This window comes from Macaca fascicularis, chromosome 1, assembly GCF_037993035.2.
Source record: "Macaca fascicularis isolate 582-1 chromosome 1, T2T-MFA8v1.1".
Classification (NCBI taxonomy): domain Eukaryota; kingdom Metazoa; phylum Chordata; class Mammalia; order Primates; family Cercopithecidae; genus Macaca; species Macaca fascicularis.
In genome coordinates, this window is record NC_088375.1 from 79,752,392 (window position 1) to 79,773,133 (window position 20,742).

The 20,742-nt window shown below is 38.5% G+C and overlaps 1 long non-coding RNA gene across 1 annotated transcript; it reads left to right on the forward strand.

Moving 5' to 3' along the window:
- The first annotated feature begins 3,669 nt into the window (after positions 1–3,669).
- LOC102141624 (uncharacterized) lies at positions 3,670–14,939 on the forward strand. The gene is made up of 3 exons (XR_010585740.2): positions 3,670–3,767; positions 9,396–9,450; positions 10,119–14,939. It is a non-coding gene; the product is annotated as an uncharacterized lncRNA (long non-coding RNA).
- The last annotated feature ends 5,803 nt before the right edge of the window (positions 14,940–20,742 follow it).

Below are 20,742 nucleotides of genomic sequence, written 5' to 3' on the forward strand. Positions count from 1 at the left end.
TCTTTTGAATAATTTATGCAGATATTAGCCAAGTGTCTATCTCTGGGGAGCTACACTGATTACACATCACTCGTTTTGTTGTGACCATATTTCCCTCTTTATAGTTTAACTCCATTTTTCCCCCATAGAATTTAGAAAATATCAACATCTTTCTCGTTATAATCCTTCTCATTATACTCCATACCATACCTGATTTTTGTTAGGTCAGTGCTCTTTGCAGTTATAATTGTCTTTAATGCTTAGAAAAAAATTCCTCTTCTTGTTCACTGAATTTCAGCAGGATGATGGTATCTTCCTTTTCTCGTTCAACACCTTCCTTCTTGTAATTCTCAAAAGCATGCATTTTCCATTTCCCAGTTTTATCTCCCTGACAGACGGATTGTCCAGCATGTGACTGATGCCAATAAATAGCTTTCTTCAGAAAGGCATTTAATCAAGGACCTGAGCCTGGACATCAATGAGTTCGTGTTCCTCATGGATGTGCTCTGAAAGGAAATGACACTATTGATTCTGGGTTAGGTGGGGAGCAGCACCCCGAGAAGTCCTGTTTCTAATGCTCTGTGAACAGGCCCAGGTCCACCTGGATTTCCCACCCAGAGGAGGGTTCAGTGTTTTCCCTGGTTTACGTGGTAAATAAAGCAAACACTTTGTAATTATACTTACGACCAGCAAGGGCCACGAATGTATGAACATGGTGGATGAAGTCCTTTTTGGGTGAATGTAAGCATCTATGCTATGCTAAGTACTGAGCCCACAGTACCACTCAGACAAATTAATCCAAATCAGGTCAGGTCTAGTCAATTCAAGTTATTCAACAGGTAAGAGAAAAATCCCTATTGGAATTGGCTAAAATTTTAGTTCAGTTGGAAATGTTAGAAAAGAAGGAAGTGTTATTTTTGCCATTAACTTGCAGCTCACAAAAATTTAGAATGTAAGGAAGATAAATAGATTGGATCAGAAAGTAGCTAAACAGAGAGCTGGCACTGTGCTTCATTCATCTACCAGCGCTCACCATCACAGGTACGGTGACAGAAAAACTGTCATTTTTCTACAGTAGTAAACTAAGATGTATAACTACAAGGATTCTTAGCCCCCTTCATGCTTCAGTTTGCAATTCCTATTCCCAGTAACTAGGAAAACTGATGTAACTCTATGAACCACCATTCTAAACCTTAAATTGGATTAATAATAGCAAACAGTCCAATGAAGTGTCTTTTCTATAATCTACAGAATAGAAATGCCAATAGATTTGGACTCCCTTTTCAACACAGTCCTAATCTTCATGTAATACATGAGTCCTCCCGAATATGGATTAGAGGAGTTAAAGACTTAGACGTTTTAACTCATCAAGATTGCCCAGCATATTAAAGGAGGACTGAAAGAAGTAAGGTAGGCAGGCAAAAAGAACAGTGGGCTGGTTGGGTTTTTTGTTTTGTTTTGTTTTGTTTTTGCTTTTGTTTTAAAATTTAGTTTGTATTTTGACTCCAGGATTGGGAAGGGTGACTCTGGGCAGAGAGAAGACAAGGAGTGGACAAGTAGAGGGAATTTTGCTATTTCCAGAAATTTACAATTTCACAAGCTATTAAATAGAACAGGATCTGGTTACAGATGGGTTGTTGAATGTTTGCTGGCAAAAAAAAAAAATTGATATTACTAAAACTCATTCTGATTGACTTCAGCAGACACTGGGCCCCACCACCCAGGATAAGAAAGAACGAATAGGGCTGTCCCTTTTGGTGCATGTTAAGGAACGCTGCACTAGCTTAGACAGGAGCCAACTGCTTTTGTACAGTTGAGGGATGTCAAGCACACACCTGGGGCCTCTCTCTTTAAACCCAGGAGAACCTCAAAGACAAGTTCCGCAAGTCCCATGGTATGAGGAGTAGTTTGTGCCTCTCTCTGTGTGGATGCAGAACTTTTCCCTTTGTATGTTTAAGCTAGTGCAGTCTTCCTTTCTGATGGTTGATTCTGTGGCCAACTTGAATGGATCATGGCATATGTGGTCAAGTGTTATTCTGCTTATTTCTGTGAAGGTGTTTGTTTCTGTTAGGGTGTTTTTGAATGAGATTAACATGTAAAGGGGTGGACTTTGAGTAAAGCAGATTACCCTCCATAATTTGGGTGGGCCTCATCTAGTCAGTGAAAGGCCTGAATGGAACAAACAACTGACTTCTCCTGAGCAAGGGGAATTCTGCCAGTTGGCCTTCAGACTTGAACTGCAACGTTTGTTCTTTCCTGGCTCACCAGTGCATTTGCCTACTCTGCAGATTTTGAACTTGCCAGCCTCCATATTGCATGAGCCAATTCCTTAGAATAAATCTCCATATATACACATACACATCCTATTGGTTCTGTTTCTCTAGAGAATCCTAATACACCCTTCTTCCTCTTTGGCGGACAGAGCAAAGCATAGCCTAGAAGATGAGCATTGTACCAAGTGTCCTGCAATCCTTTCCTGTATTACTAAAAATGTACTGAATTGAGTTCATCTTCATCTTTGAGTAACATAATTGCCATGAGTTTAAAACTACCCTAAAAAGGTGATGAGGATACACTTAATAGATCTAAGATAGAATTATTGATGCCAAAGAAAAACAAATTTCCCCCCTACAATTTATTAAGGAAAAATAGAAAATCCCAGTTGAAATTTCTGGCTTTGGGATTCTAAAGAAATCTAGAGATTGGAATGATAAAAATAAACCTAAGATACAGTTTCTAGACCTCTGATTTGTGTCCACTCAGCCTGAAGGAAGAAATATATGAATATTTTTACTTTCTCTCAATGCATATTTAATCTTTTTCTAAACATCCTGAATTTTGAGACTGTCAGGAGTTTTCATAGTAAGAATAGATTGCTTTCCCAATTTTATAGCCTGTATTAAGAAAACCATTTTAAATCTCAGTATCAATGTTGACATCTTGTTGAGGTTATTTATTTGTTACTTCTGCTTTCCCAAGTTAATTGACATATAGTTGAATTATAAAATCTCGGCTAAGAGCCTAAGGAGTGGATTTCTCAAGAAGGGTTCACAGTTCACAAAAGCAAATCAGAGATAAAAATGCATGCCATTTTTGCAGCTGCCTTATGTTTTTGGTTTCCCTGGCTCTTTATCAGAGATATGTAGAGTGCTTGACTGTGAATATGTGGTTCTACATGTCATTCTCCCTCATTTCTAATAGACTGAAAACTCCCTGCCTGTTAGCCAGACCAGCATTGCTCCAACTCTAAAGGCACACAGATCCCTGGGGGCTTGGTTCAGTAGATTTGGGATTGGACTGGAAATTCTACATTTCCTTGCATGCTTTCCATCAATTCTGAAGCAACTGGACCACGTACCACACTATGCTTGTCTAAATCCACACCCTCCAATATAGTAGCCACTAGCCACATGTGGCTCTTTGAGTCCTTGAATTGTGGCTTGTCTGAATTAAGATCTAATCTAAGTATAAAATGCATACCAGATTTCCAAGATTCAGTAGGAAAAAATGAACAAAATATTTCATTGATAACTTTTTATTGATCACATGCTGAAATAACATTTTAGATATATTAGGTTAAATAAAACATATTACTAAAATTTATTTCACCTGTTTCTTGTTATGTTTAAACATGTAGTTACTAGAAGATTTCAAATTACTTATGTTGTTTGCAATTGCTGGTTACATTATATTTCTTTTGGATAGTGCTCCTCTAGATCAACAGAGCTGGACTTGGAGAGACTGTGAGGGAGAGTAACTTCTCTGCTCCTTTGGTCACTTTTCACCAGGTACTCGATCCATCTCTTAATCTATCTCCTCCGCTCCTTGGAGCTGCTGTGGAACTATTTATTTCTGCATTCCTCCTCTAGGCCCCTTCATGGTTGTTCCCAACACTACTTGGCCATCTAGGATGCTATCTGACAGGATATACACCTTCTAGCAAGATATAGCCAAAAATGACATGAAAGATCTCTCAAAAATTCATTAATGGGGCTCTCCTTTGTGTTCCCAAAAAACTTTGTGACACAAACGTTGCATTTATAAAGGACCAAGTCTCCTAGGAAACAGGGCATGGGCTTTAGAATCAAGAGACCCTGGAGTTTAATTTGATCAACTGATTGATTAGATTGTTCAGTAGCCTACTCTGTACCTACCTCTTAAGTGCTAGCGATTCAGTAACGAACAAAGTGAACACTTTCTCTGCTTTAAAGAACCTACTGTTTAAAAGAGAAAGTAGACATTAAACCAGAAGGCACATTAATAAATATGTAATTAAAAAACACAACCCCAACTTACCTTTTTTCTTGTATAAAAATTCCTTACTGTTTCTGAGCCTCAGTTTATTTTTTGGTAAAATGGGAATAATAACACTGCCTACCTGAGTATTGTGAGGATTAGAAATAATGATTCTATTTGTGTACTTAGCATCATGTCTGACACAGAGAGTAGGTGCTCAATGAATGGTTTTTGGATGGCTAAAACAACGAAGCACCCTAACCGTATTTAGTTTTTTATTTACATGCTGCCTCATTCTACAAAGTGTTTTCAGTAGCTGGTTAGGTTATTGTTGCATGGCAGATTGTAGGTGAATTTTGACTCCTGATGTAACTCACACTTCTTGAGTATATTTTCTAAATCTATTCTTGGCACATATAAAACATGCAATAAGTGTTTCTTGAATCAAACTATACCTGGAATAGACTTTGGAAGTGTCACAACACAACCCTGCTCATTTTGTGGAAGAAAAAAGGCAAAGTTGGAGTGACTTACCCAGAAACATACTTTCAATAGTAGTTTCAGAAAAGAAACTATTTTCAAAAGAAACTATACCAGGAACTTACTTTCATTAAAAGTTTCTATGTTCATAAGAAACTTATGCAGGAATGTACTTTCAATAATAGTTTCAGAAAAGAAACTCTTCAAAAGAAACTATTTTCGAACTACTTTCAAAAACTATTTTTGGTAGTTTTGAAAACTATTTCAGAAATTAGTCATATCTGCTAGGCATTTGTGGAAGGAGAAGAATTTGTGGCCAAGTGGTCAGAGAATTGAGGGAAAAACTGGGAGAATGAGGACCTTAGAAATGAGCAAGTTTCAAGAAGAGTAACTGATGTTTGACTAACATTGTAGAGAATTTTAGTAGGTAGAAGATGGAAAAAGACGTGGCCATAACAACTGAGAATCTCACCAAAAACAGGTTGCAGAGAGGGAGGGAGTTGTCCCCTGAGGGACAGTGGAGGTGAGGACGTAGAGACAGACAGACAAAAACTCCTCTTTCAAGACAGTGTGTGATAAAGGAGAAGAGAGAGCTAAGGAGCTAGACGCAGTAGCCAGGGGTACCCAGGAGATTTCCTGTTTATTTTTTTTCGGAATGGAGGACTTGAGTGTATTGGAGACTGTGTTGAGGAGTTCATGGAAATGAACTCCTTTCAATACATGGAAAGTACAAGGGGGAGATCATTGTCAGCACCATGTCCTGAATGAAGGAGAATGAATGAATAGGTCAGCAGGATCGGGGGCAATTATTGTATTTTTTATTTTTATTTTTTTGAGATGGAGTCTTGCTCTGTCACCCAGACTGGAGTGCAGTGACTCAATCTCAGCTCACTGCAACCTTTGCCTCCCGGGTTCAAGTGATTCTCCTGCCTCAGTCTCCCAAGTAGTTGGGATTACAGGTGCATGCCACTACACCTGGCTAATTGTGTATTTTCAGTAGATATGGGTTTCACCGTGTTGGCCAGGCTGGTCTCAAACTCCTGATCTCAAGTGATCCACCTGCTTTGGCTTCTCAAAGTGCTGGGATTAGAGGCATAAGCCACCACACCCGGCCAGGGGCATTTGATAGCCTTCAAAAGTGAGGAGGCACCTTTGCTTCTGAGATGAAATGGAAATATGGATAAACATTTAGCTATATGTTGAGAGGAGAGAAGGGCAGTTGAAGAGGTGAAGAAGGAGAAAAGACCAGCTATGGAGAGTGAAGACAGCATCATATGTGGATGGTCTACCTGAATATCTAGTCCCCACTCTCCTGAACTCCTAACCTAGACCTGAGCTTCTCAAAGTCGGGGTCCCTTGGGCCAGTGTGGGACTACAGATTGTTTGTTTCTGGCTCAAATTCAAAGAAGCTTGTGTTGGAATGCAAGTAAACGACTGATTTTCTTCTTCTCTTTGAAAGAAGCACAGCATTAATTTAACTTCTGGCAGCACTCTGTTTCTTATCACAGTGTCCAGAGCAGGTACTTTTGGGAAACACTGATCCACACAATTTCCTACTGACATATCAATTTCAATACTTCAGAGATGTCTCTAACCAACCTGAACTCATCACCTTACTTCCTATACTTTCTTCTGTTTGTTTACTCTTCCTCGTGAGTTGGTGCCTTCCATCGCCAAGGCATCAAGCCAGAAATATGGAGGAGTATTCCTCTTTACCTGCCTTGACTAATCATTCACCAGCCTAGTTGATATTCTCCCCTACATAGCTCTCAAATCCACCCTCTTCTCTCTATCCTTATTACCACCAATCTAGCCTAGGCCACCTTGAAATTTTGCTTGGATATTGCCAGGCAAATCCAAGCAAGGCTTTCTGTACACTGCTGCTCCAGTGAGCTGTCAAAAGTCCAAATCTTAACACTTTATTCCACTGGTTGACCCTCCGCTGCTTCCTTATAGCCCATGTAAACACCAGGCATGGCTCAGTTAACTCTCCATAAGCCTGGCATTTCAAAATACTGGAATCTGTCCTTTCCTTGATCTCTGAGTTTTTATGCACGTTGTTTCCTTCACGTAAGATTTTTGGCCTATATTTCTGTTGCCTCTTAGTTCCTTAACACTAAGAATAGACATTTGGTTATTCCAAACACCCAGAACAGTGCCTGGAAAATAGTAGGCATACAGTACATGTTTGTTGAATGAATAAATGAAGCCAAGGAATAACAATTGATTTCATACTGAGCAGAGCTCAGTGGTGTCATTAAATGCTTCTTGATTATGGTCAAGCTGGTTTCAGATCCCAGAGCCGATAGAGAAAGTCATAGAACCCCAACAATGGATGTGGAGTGCTGTGGAGGCTGAAAGATAGGAAAGCCACTACTGAAATGCATCTATTGGTTGTGGCTTCCTTCACTGAATCTGGTACATTCATGAAAGCGTTCCTGGATTACATCAAAATCAGCTGTGCCTGAGATCATCTTTCAAAATGAGAATCTTACCATCCATGCACTTTGTCTGCTACTCTTCATTTCTAGGTTTCCCTGGCTTCTCTCTCTTCCAACCCTAATATTACCATTCCCCTTCCCCATCACCACAGACACCATCACCATTTTGGCTTCTGTCCTTGACTTACCATTTAATTTTTGTCTTTGCATTCCTATAAGATACAACTTGCAAAATTTGGCCACAGACACCAATGTAGCAAAGATAGTAAAACAGCCCCAGTTCTGACATTCTATCCTGGTCTTTAGGACTTCACCTGCTAGATTGTCACTTTATGCCAAAAGAATGGTAGGTAGGACAGAGAGGGAGTGGGGGTGGGGAAACTAGCACAACCATTTGGAGCTAAATAATAGATTATGGCTGGAAACTCCCGTCTTGATTTGGCCCAAGGGCCACAGCTATATTCGGCTGGCCCCTGATTGACATAATTATTATTGCCAGAAAGTAATTTTAGAAAGAACTTAAAAGGAGGACATGGGTGATTAAACTTCTAATAATAACATTTTCTAAAAGTCTGGGTTAATGAATCTGTAACTTAGGTAAAAGAAAAGAGGCTTCAAGTGTTCAGGGACTAGTACCTGGAACTAAGCTTTGGGAAAAAAAATATTCTGTTGGGGAGTCAAGTAGGGCAAGAATAGATCACATGCCCCTAAGAAATCTTGGGGAAATATAGAGAGACGTAGCTCATTTTATGCTGGAAGTTCTTCTAAAAATGTTGTGAGCAAAATAAAGTTTCACAAAGCAGACAATGTTTTGAATTAATTCACTGAGCATACCTTATATGCAAGGCACTGTACTAGTCCCTTTGGAATATTCCCATGGGCATGTGCAGGGCTGTTGTGAGCATGGGCTTAGGCATTCTGGCTGTCCATAGCCAGTGTCTGCTTTGATTAGGCCAATGTCCAGTCTGATTGGTTGATGCTCTACCAGTTGTTAAATATTTTGAATATAATAATTTTGAATATCACCTGGGTAAGGCAAACTTCTTGTTTTGAAATAGCTTATAGTTTAGATGATGAGATATGCTTACAAATAACTATAATGCAATGCTATGTCATAACAATTGTCTTTGCAAAGTACTTTTATACATTTTATCTCATTTGAACTCCACAGTAACTCTGTGGTGCATGTTCCTATTCTCATTTTGCAGATTAAAAAAACATGAAGTTCAAGGAGAGAGGCAGTCTTTCACATTTCATAGAGCAAGAACTTGCCCTGATTTCTCAACATTTTATTTCCCCTTTAGTGCTCACCCCACAGTGCCCATGGCTTTCCCTATTTAAAACAGCAGATTTATTAATGCAAATAATTATTTTATGAATTAATTATTGATTTCTAAAAACAGACTTTCATACCCAAATAACCCTATGAAGATTAGCCTTTTAACCCCATCATCCTGGTAGGAAGTTTAACAAGCCTCATTTTGAGAAACAAAGAGTCACAGAGCTCAGTTGATATACATTTGGGAAAGCATTGAGTTGCCTTTAAGCCCTCTTCTAGGCAGTGAGGTATAAAACAAAAAAGTACAAAATAAAACAAAAAGGCAAGGGCAATAAGAGAGTTGACTGCAGAGGAAAGAACAAAGACAAAAAATAAGCAAGGAAACAAACAACAAATAAAACTTTAAAAATAAAAAGTGCTCCATTATCTGGGTTCAGATCTACACACCTGAACAAGCTGTAGCAAGTCACAGTAGCTCAGCACAGAACAATGTTGGTGCTCCTCATACTGGCTCTGAGTAAAATAGGTTAGAAGCTGCTGAAAGGAGTGCTAATGTTTCCAGAAATAAGCCCAGATTTTCTGGGAATTTACTCATGTAGAGCACCATGTTCTCTAAAGGGCCACATATACATATGGCTGCTTTTAAAACACCTCAAGTCTTTATGTACAGGGCCACATACAACATGTAGATAGGGCACAGGGAAGAAAACAAAATATCTCCCAAGAGAATGATACCTAGTGTTTATATAATAATTTGTCCAGTGCTTCTGATACAGGAGGATACCCAGATCTAGGTTTTAAGAGCTGGGATCCCTGGTTAATTTGACAGCTTTTCCTCTGTATCTAGCATGCATTTAGCCATGTTCCATCCATTCTACTCCCCCAGAAAGATTTCTTCCATGGAAGCATGTAGAAAGACTATGTCATAATGGAAAGAGAATTTACAAATTGTTTAATGCACCTTCTCCCTCTTTTTCCAGGAAACACAAATGAAACTTACAAAAGTGAACTGACTTGTTCAAGGTGACAAGAGAGGTTAGTTATGAAATCAATACTAGCAACTCTAATTTATGGTTATTGTTACGAGGCCTTTCTTATTTCATGTGATTTCCATGTTTGAAATAATCTTACTATGAAAAGACTTGTGGAACTAGGAACTCCACTAGGTATTACAGTGTCAGTCACAGAATTAGGCCACCTTATTAGTACCTGCTCACTAGAACATCCTGCCCTCTATATGAGGAGGATTTCTGAAAAGTTTGGCATAAATTCACTTTTGATTATTTAGATTCTGTTTTGCACGTATTCAGGGATCTCTCTGGTGCATCTCTGAAAAGACTCCAGAATAAACTTTTTTGTGTGTGTGAAGCAAAGAAGCTTGTTACAGGAAATATTTGCTGCCTGATTAATTCCTTTGACAGCTCTATCTGTGCTTATCTTCAGGCTGGCATACCCATATCGCATCGTCATCTGATTTGGTTTGGTCGCTGATTAATTCACTTTGCTGCAAGAAGTGCACAAATTAAACCTCCATAAGGGTAGGGATATTTGCCTATTTTGTTCAACCCTGAATGTCTGATACTTAGACGAGGGCTTGGAACACAGGAGGTGCACAATAAGTATTTACTGGCTGAATAAATAAATTGATGCTTAAGAAGAGAACTCCTGACCTTGTCTCACCTCACTTGTGTCCACCTTCACAGATGCTCCTCTTGCTTGGGGCTGCTTCCTGTGAAGAGCATGGCTGCACAGCTGCAAACTACCCTTTCCCTGCTGCACTGGCACAGGTGGCCGCTGCCACCTAGGAACGCCTGAATTTTGCCATCTCCTTCTTGTGGAGTATGAACAAGCAGGCCTCCAGTACGATGCGTCAGATCCCTCCTATTATGGCTCTCCATCTTCCATCATTCTTCATGCGACTATCTTCTAAGCTTCCTCAGACTATGTTTTGTCCTCATGCTAGAAGCTGCCCAACTTAGGTCTACCCACTGTTGGAGTTTCCTTGATCACTCATCTTGGAAAGTACATCCTCATCCAATACTGGGTGGAGACTACAGTGGAGACCTTACGGCCCTACTCCTGCTAGAAACCCAGCACCCTCCTTCCCATTAAGCGACAGAGCTGCTGCCACTGCCGCCACTGTTGCTGCCCACTTTATAGACAGGTGCAGCTTAGTTTCCACACCATTGTTGAGTTGTAAATGCTCTCCGTGTAAAGGGCATCCACAGTTGTGAAGTGTATCAACATCATCTGGAGACAGGATGGCATCACGGTTAATGGTATGAGCTTTAGAATCAACTGACTGGAGGTTAAGTCTGGCAACTTCTACTTCTTGTATAACCTTGGGCAAGTAATTTAATTTTTCTACAACTCAGTTTTCTTATTTGTGGATTTGGGAAAATAGCAGAACCTTTCTTGGAGGGTAAAAGTGAACATTAAATGTGAAAAGTTGCTCACAGCCTGGTACCTATTACAAATGCTCAATAAATCTTTTATATGTATGAGAAGAGAAAAACAAATGATTATTTTCAGAGGATGGCAATTCAAATAAAAGTCAAGAGAAGGCCAGATATCAGAAGAAAACAGGTTCCAAGGGAGAGATTAGGGATGGGGTTGGACTAGAGGAAATATAGGCAAAGAAAGGATAAAGAATGTTGAAACAGGCTTGTAGGGAGGGAGAATCAGGAATTGAAGACAAAGGAAGAGTAAGAGGAAGAAGGTATATTCTAAGCTTTTGAGGAAAGATAATTTTAGGGAAAGAATTTGCCAACCAGTTCTCCTCACCCCCACAGTAGCGTATGCTCCCCAAGAACTTACAGTCTTTCTTTTCATTTATAATTTTATGAGTTCTTACCACTAGATTGTAATTTCTGAACAGTAACAACTCCTCCAGTTTTACTCACTCATGTATCCCAGTGTCTAGCTTAATCTCTGGACCAGATATCTGACAGCATAGAAAGCAGCCCAGGTCTCTTCCTGTCTTTTCAGAAAACATGGGCTTCAAATTCATTTGATTTTAAAATAATGATTGAAGAGACAGAAGTCATTAGTCCCCTTCCTGCCTGCTCTTACTATGAACACAACACAAAGATAAATCAATAAAAGCTAAGTGTTTATTCTCCTTAACTTCAGTTCATTTTGAGATTTAGCCTCCTGTTCATGTATTTACTCTATAATGTGCTTTGCTCAATAAGAGAGAACAGTTATGGATGATTGGGACCCTGATCTATTTCACAAGTTTCAGCTGCTTTTTTATACTTGTAGGTGGTCTGGGTCTCATCAGGGAGCCTCTCAGGGCAGATAAATGGCAGGTGGGTGGAGACGCCCAGCTTTCTGTTCCACCCCAGCTCAGCTTCTGAGCTCTGCCCCTAGGTTCCAGCACAATTCTGACCATAGGTGAGAGAGACTGCATCCCAGTGCCCATGCCCCAGGTCCTCTGTGCTGCTTAGAATGTGGTTCCAGGTTTCATTCTCCAGCCCTTTCCCCAAAGAGGCTACAATCTTCAAACTGGACTTTGGTCACTTATCTCTGAGTCCTTGCTCTAACTCTCCCTTCTCTCTTAAGATAACACGTTGCTTTGGTCCTAACAATAGTAACAACAGTAATAATAGCTAACATGTTTTGAGCATTAGCAGTGTGCCAGACAATGTGGGAAACACTTTATTTGCATAGCCTCATTCAACCTTCCCAATCACCCTGTGAAGTATCAGAACTATTTATTTCATTTTACAGATCAGGACACTAAAAGAGGTTATGTAACTTACTCAAGGCCACATAGCCTGAAAATGTCAAAGCTAGCCCTCAATCCAGATAATTGGTCTTTCTGCTTCTTTATTACGTCTGTCTAATCTGTTCCTCTTACAGAATAATTCTTTAAAAGAGGAAAATCTGAATCCATCAGTCCTCTGCTTGAAACACTTCACTGTTATTTCTCCGCTTTTAGAATAAAATCACTTTGTATTGGGAGACCCTGGAGGGTCTGGCCTCTACTTCTATCCCCAGTTTCATCTCATATCCTTTCTTCTTCCCTCATTAAATTCCAGCCCCTCTCAGTTCCTGGAGTAAATGGACTCCTTTCCAGCCTTAACATATATGAGTATGCCATTTCCCCTCCGGAAGGCTCTTATCTCAGCTCTTTGCGTATCTGGCTCCATTTTTTCCTTCAGTTCTGAGCTTAAATGCCATCTCCCTAAGAATTTTTCTAAATTGAGTCCTCTTCTTATTCTGTATCATAGCACCCTGTTTATTTTCATCATAGCAGATAACATTTTGAAATTACTTGTTTACTGGCTGATAATCTGTATTTTTTCTTTCTGTTAGAATGAGTTTTGGGTGAGGGCATGAAGGCAGGGACTTCATCTCACTTATCATTGAACACTTAGTCCTTTGCATATGTAGGTGCTCAGTACATTTTTGTTGAAAAAATGATCTCTCTGACTCAGGAGTAGATTTGCCATGAAGCTAACAAACTTAAGCTTAAGAGTCTATTACTTACTTGAGCTTAACAGTAACTTAAGCTTAAGAGTCTATTACTTGAACCTCTGCCTCCCATGTTCAATGATTCTCCTGCCTCAGCCTCCCATGTAGCTGGGATTGCAGGTGTGCACCATCATGCCTGGCTGATTTTGTATTTTTAATAGAGATAGGGTTTCACCATGTTGGCCGGGCTGGTCTTGGACTCCTGACCTCAGGTGATCCACCTGCCTCAGCCTCCCAAAGTGCTGGGATTACAGGCGTGAGCCACCACACCCGGCCTGGTCCCATCTCTTAATGCCATCAAGATGGGGATTAAGTTTTGGCATGAATTTTGGAGGACACATTCAAACCATAGCACCACATATACTGAAATTAAACAATTAAGTGAATAGATGGTAGATGGTGAGAACCAGGTTTCTTGCTATTGGAGTAGGAGGTTACAGAAAAGCAAAAGGAAGAAGCTAGAATGAGCCATAAGATAATGGATTGGAATTAGAGACATCAGGGTGAACTGATGTTTAGCTTCATATAGATATGGATGGTTACATATGGAAATATTTATTGATATGTATATGTACATAGGTTAGCATATACACCTATTTTTCCTTGGTTTGTTAGTGGCAAGGGCCCACAAGCAATAACACTGTAGTAGCAATGAGCACACCTAGTACTTACAACTTGGTTTCTAATACCATTCTCCAATAAAAGAAAATAGAGCACTTTCGAGAAATAATTGATTCTAAATTGGGAGAGGAAACATACAAGATGAATCTGGAGCATCCTATAGTGTCAGAAAGTAATAAAGGATTTAAAAAAGTACAGGGGTATGTTAAAGGGGCACAAGATCCAACTGAAAGAACTCCCGATGGTTAAAGCAGAAATAATTTAAGCAAAAAATAAATAGAATAATATTTCATTATAACCCAACATGTAACATAAATATCCAAGAGTCCACAGTGATATACATAAGTGATTGAAGACATAGATAAGTGGGTGAGAAGAGACAAATTTCCCATGCTGAGGCATTCCAAGTAATTTATGTAGAATTTCTTTCTCAAGGAGGTGGAATATAACTCACCACTCCTTGAGTATAGTTTGTGCAGAATGACTTCCTTTGAAGGAGTACAGCATGCAAAGGGAGCAGGGGAAAGGTGCAGAGAATAACTGTTCAGTAGAGAAACCTGAGAAGCACCACTTCAGCCAGGTGACCAAGGTCAACACTAATATTAATAATAAGTCACGTTGACAACATAGACCCTTGATAAGATATGATGAAAATGGTATTTTACTTCTGTGTTTTCTCCCTCCCCAAGACTCTAACTTCAGTCTAATCATGAAAAAAATCAGACAAACACTGATTGAAAGACTTTCTACAGAATACCTGACCAATATTCCTCAAAACTGGTCCTCAAAAACAAGGAAAGTCTGAGAAACTACCACAGCCAAGAGGGGACTAAGAAGACACTATAACTCAATGTAATGTGGTATCTTTTATGAATCCTGGAGTGGAAAAAAAAGACATTGGTTTACAACTAAGAAAATCTACCTAAAGTATGAACTTTTCTTGATAGTAAAATATCAATATTGCTTTATTAATTGTAATCAATGTATCATGCTAATGTGAGAATCTACAGGAAATTCTAGGTGTGGGGTATATGGGGCCTCTTTTGACTAACTTTACAATTTTTTTTTTTTTTTTGGTAAATCTAAAGTTATTCTAAAAAATAAAGTTTGTTTAAAAACTTTCAATAACATTTGTTGGAGAAAAGACAATTTATCTTTCTACTCTCTGTATAGAAAATGATATTGCAAAACCAGTTATATATGAAATGGTGGTCAAGGAATATGTGGTGAGTATATACAAGAAAAGAATACTTTAGAGGTGAGTCATGCAGTTATGTTCTGGAGGCCATAAATTAAGTTGAGCAATTAAGTTGTGTTGTTATACTGTTTTTCTGTATTTTGTAGAATTTGTGAACCATTAGCTTTGCCACATGTGTAATTTTTTGTGACTTCTCATTCTAAATGAATATCACTTTTGGATCAAATTTGGTATATGTAATTTGGTACTGTTTTCCTTACATTGGACTCCCCCAAATTGTATAAGCTTCAAGCCCCACAAAACCCCCTCCAACTCCAGAGCTGACCTCGATGTTACGTCAATGACCATACCTTGAGCTCCAGACCAGATGCTTGGGGCCTTTATGAAACCCCTCATTTGCCAATTGCCTCCCTGTCTTCTAGAACTTCCTCATCTCTGCCCACTGACATCTCTAACTTACTACCTCTTGACCATCATTTACTCCTACTATAGTATTTCTCATACCATTTGGGTATTTTTCTTTTATACCAGACAGTATGATTCTTAAAAATCTGCAGCAATGTGAGCTCCCCAGTTTCTCTGTGGGCCCTGGTCTCACCTCCATCCAGGCACATCATGATCTCACTGCACTACCACTATTTTTGCCAGGTAACTGGCCATGCTCCTGGCTATGCTTAGGAGCAGTTTGTTCCTATAAATACTTTGCACTTGTTCTTCCTCCTCATGATTCTACCACATTGTCAGAAACAAAGTCTACAACCCTGATGATTTTTCTCTTAATTTCTCTGGCAGTAAAATAAAAATTGTCTTTCTCTGAATTTCTTGAAACTTGATTTCCAAAAATCAAGGATTGGTATGTGGCTAGCTCTTCTCAGAATTTCCTTTAAGGGCCATTACAAAGTTAGGATGACATGGTTTTATCCCCCCACATATTCTTCCTCTTTGTGCAGGATTAGTATCTTCATAGTAGGTTTTTCATGTCATTTTTCTCATCCTCCCAAGAGATTCAAATAAGTAAATAAGTAAGTGACATCAACTCTTCTTCTAATAGAATATGATTTCAGCCACTTTTTGACCATCTAGATGATGTCCGCATCACCACAGTTTCCTTCTGCAGCTTTAGACGATTTAATATTATCCATTATCCATAGCTTTCATCGGGATAGGTGGTATGTAGTATATTACCATAAAAATGTTACCTTACTGTTTATTTTTACTCATATGATATCCTCCACACTTCAAAACTCACATTTTGAGGTTTTCATAGGCTTTATTTTTTTTAACCCATAGTATTTCTCCCCAGTCTTGGTAGGAGTGTGTGTCTGTGTTTGTGTGGGTGTCTGTGTGTGTGTGTATATATATATATATATATATACATATAACACTTTTAGCAGCCTTGTTGAAAAAGAAATGTCCACTTCCATTTTCTGCACTTCTCAAGAGGATAAAAAATAAAATTGCACTGGGAGGATAGTGGAAACATTATTTAAGGTGTAAACTAGGATATTGTTCTAGTTTTGGTTGTTTTATTTCAGATGGAAGCATTTGTTGCAGACTCTGACCTTAGAACAGTTGTCAAACAGATGTTTTCATTTGAGGAAGGTAGGATGGATATCCAATTACCAAACATCCTGTTAAAATTCATGTGTGTGTGTGTGTGTGTGTGTGTGTGTACATGTGTGTGAAATAATTGCTACCTGTGTGATTCTCAAGATATTGCTGGTCCCAAAAGATAAAAAAAAATTAGATGATTAATTAAACCTAACTGTAGAAAAATTATTAGCTATAACTGAAAACAATAAGTCAAACCATTCATTTTAGTCAGTTATTTACTCCAGAATTGTTGCAAGAATGCGTGAGATACTGTCTGTGAGGTGCTCTGCACAGTGTCTGGCACAGTCTACAGTCCAGGAGTTGTGGCCTCCTCATGCACTGTACTGTAGTCTTTCTGCTCCCTCTAGCCCCATTGGTCCCTCCATGCATCAAATGGGCCTTTGCACATTCCTTGCTCTCTTTGAAGCCCTCTTCTCCCCACCTTGTGTCAGGTTCCCTTTTAGATGCTGTCATAGATTTATAACCTTTCCTTCACATCACTAATCTCAAAGTGATTACCTGATTAATATGTTTCCCCTACCAGGTGATAAACTTCACGAAAGCAGGGACAGTGGCTGTTTTTGTCACTGTTGTTTTTCTCCTGCAGAGTGCTTAGCATGTACTAAAGTGTCAACAGTATTTGTTGAATGAATAGATGTTTATTACCACTAACAAATGATTATATGTTGGATTTCACTGATTTTATGCTTATTTTGGGCCAGGTCTTCTCCCCTTGTCTCTGCATTTCCTTCACCTCCTGCCTCTCCTACTCCCGTTTCACCACTCACAGCCCTCCTCTTCCCCTTATATTTCTTCCTTCTCTTCTTCTTTTTCCATCATCATCATCATCACCATCATCATCACCATCATCATCATGCTATATTTATGGAATATTTACTAGACATTCTTCAAAGGGCTTTTCATAAGTTAACTCAATGAATTCTCATAAAATCTTATAACAACAACAATGGCGGTTTATTACTATTTCCGTTTTTCACATGAGGAAAACTGAGTTACAGAAAGTTATTGACTTGCCCATGATCATACATTAGGTACTAGTTAAGCCAAACTTTAGTCTTTTGGAATTTACTGAGATTTATTTTATGACCCAGCATGTGGTCTGTCTTGGTAAGTGCTCCATGTGCACGCAAAAATAATGTGTACTCTGGCCAGGCACTCATGCCTGTAATCCCAGCACTTTGGGAGGCTGAGGCGGGCGGATCACAAGGTCAAGAGATCGAGACCCTCCTCGCCAACATGGTGAAACCCTGTCTCTACTAAAAATACCAAAATTAGCTGGGTGTGGTGATGCACGCCTGTAGTCCCAGCTACTCAAGAGGCTGAGACAGGAGAATCGCTTGAACCTGGAAGGTAGAGGTTGCAGTGAGCTGAGATCGCGCCACTGCACTTCAGCCTGGTGACAGAACAAGACTTTGTCTCAAAATAATAATAATAATAAAAATAATGTGTATTCTGAAGTTATTTGCTGTAGTTTCTACAGATGTCAATTAGGTCAAGTTGATTGACGGTGTCTTTACATCTTCTATATCTTCACTGAATGTTATATATATGTTCTAGCAGTTACTGAGAGTGGTTAGTTTTATGTGTCAACTTGCATAGCCTTTAGTATCCAGTTTTTTGTTTGTTTGTTTGTTTTAATTTTAGATTCAGGGGGCACATGTTCAGATTTCTTACATGGGTATATTGTGTGATTCTGAAGTTTGGGCTTCTAATGATTCTGTCACCAAATGGTGAACATAGTACCCAATAGACAGGTTTTCAACCCTTGCCCCCTTTCTTCCCTCTTCACTTTTGGCATCCCCAGTGTCTGTTGTTCGCATCTTTATGTCCATGTGTACCCACTGTTTAGCTCCCACTTGTAACTGGGAACACATGGTATTTGGTATTTGGTTTTCTATTTCTGCATTAATTCACTTTGCATCTATGTTGCTCCAGAAAATAGGATTTTATTATTTGTTATGGCTGCATAGTATTCCAAGGTGCATATGTACCACATTTTCCTTATTCAATCCACTTTTCATGGGCATCTAGATTGATTCCATGTCTTTGCTCTTGGAAATAGAGCTGTGATAGATACACAAGTACAGCTGACTTTCTGGTAGAATTATTTATTTTCCTTTGGGCATTTACCTAGTAATGGGATTGCTGGGTTGAATGGTAGTTCTGTTTTCAGTTCTTTGAGAAATGTTCAAACTGCTTTCCACACTGGCTGAACTAATTCACATTCCCACCAATAGTGTATAAGCATTCCCTTTTCTCTGCAATCTCTCTAACATCTGATGTATTCAAATACTTAAACAAACACTAATCTAGGTGTTACTGTGAAGGTATTTATTTTGTAAAAGTGGTTAACATCAACAATCAGTTGACCATTAGTGAAAGAAATTCACCTTAATTACGTGGGTGGGCCTCATTCAATCAGTTTAAAGACCAAAGAGAAAGACTGCAACATCAATTCATGTCTGAGTTTTCCTTTTGTTACTTCCTTTCATGCTGGCCTGCCCTAAAGATTTCAGACTTGACAGTCCCACAATAGCATGAGCCAATTTTTTGAAATAACTCTCCCTCTATGTGTATATCTGGATCTATTATGGTTTTTTTTTATATATATATCCTAGAGATTACATATATGATATGTAGTTATCTATAAATATATGTATATATAACATACTTAATATGTAATCTGTAGATTATATATAAAATATATATTCTGTTTCTTTGGAGATTCCTGACAGACATGGGGTGTTAAAATCTCCTTTATGATGGATTTGTCTATATTCTTCAGTTCTGTCAGTTTCTGCTTCACATATCTTTAAACTCTGTTATTAATTACATTCACATTTAGATTGTTTTATCTTTCTAATGATTTTCCCTTTTATTATTATGCAATATTTCTCTTTGTTGCTAATACTTAAGTCTACTTTGTCTGATTAATATAAATACACAATTTTTAAAATGCATATTGTTCACACTGTATACTTCTTTCCGTCTTTTACTTTCTATTAATATTGTGCCCCTTTTAGACAGCATAATTGGGTATTGCTTTATTTATTCAGTCTGATAATTACTTCCTTTTAATTGTAGTGTTCAGTTCATTTACATATAATGATATTATTGATGTCATTGAATTTTACCTACCCTCTTGCTGTCTTACATTTGTCCCTCATGTTTTTGTTCCTCTGTTGCTCTTTTTTAAAACCTATTTTGAGTTAATTGAATAATACTAGTATTGTATTTTAATGCTTATATTGTATTCTTAGTTACATCTCTCAGCTTTTGTTCACTGAAAAGGTATTTATTTTATCTTCATTGTAGAAGGACATTTTTCCTTGGGATGTAGAAAGCTTGGTTGGCAGGTTTTTTTGTCCCTTTTATCACTTTAAAGGCATTGCTTCAGTGTCTTCTGGCCTCCATTGTTTTCAGTGAGAAGTAGTCAAAATTTCTTGTCATTTCCTCCTGTATATATCCTTTTAAAAAAGATAGATAAATAATTGATAGAGTATTCTTTAGAACAGTTTTAGATTTACAGAAAATTGAATAGGTAGCACAGAGAGCTTCCATATTCCCCACCTCACCCCCACTAAGTTTCCCCTAAACATCTTGCATTGGTGTGATACATTTATTAGAATTGATGAATCAATATTGATACATTATTACCAGCTAAGTCCATAATGTACATTAAGTTTCATTCTTTGTGTTGTTCAGTTCTATAAATACACTATCATGTCATTTATCCACCATTATAGTATCATAGAGAATCGTTTTACTGCCCTTAAAACCCCTGTGTTTTGCCTATTTATTTCTCTCCTTCTCCCCTCAAACCCCTGGCAACCACTGATCATTTTACTGTCTCTGTAGTTTTGTCTTTTCCAGAATGTCATATAGTTTAAGTCATATAACTTGTACCCTTTTCACAATGGCTACTTTCTCAAAGCAATATGCATTTAAGATTCCTCCATGTGTTTTATGGCTTGATAGCTATTTATTTTATTTTATGTTATTCCCCTCTTCTTTTTAAAGATTTTTCTGTTTAGTTCTGGCTTGCAACAGTTTGACCATGATGTGGCTGGTGTGGTTTTCATTCTATTAATTTTGCTTAAGATTTCCCAAAATTCTTAGATTTGTAAGTGATGTTTTCCTTCAAATTTGGAAAAATGTCAGCCACTATTTCTTTGTGTTTTTTTTGTTTTGTTTTGGTTTGGTTTGGTTTTGGTTTTTTCAGACAGTCTCATTCTGACACTCAGGTTGGAGGGCAGTGATGTAATCTCAGCTCACTGCAACTTCTGTCTCCTGGGCTCAAGCGATTCTCATGCCTCAGCCCTCTGAGTGATTGGGATTACAGGTGTGTGCCACCATGCTCAGCTAATTTATGTATTTTTTATGGAGATAGGGTTTCACCACGTTGCCCAGGCTGG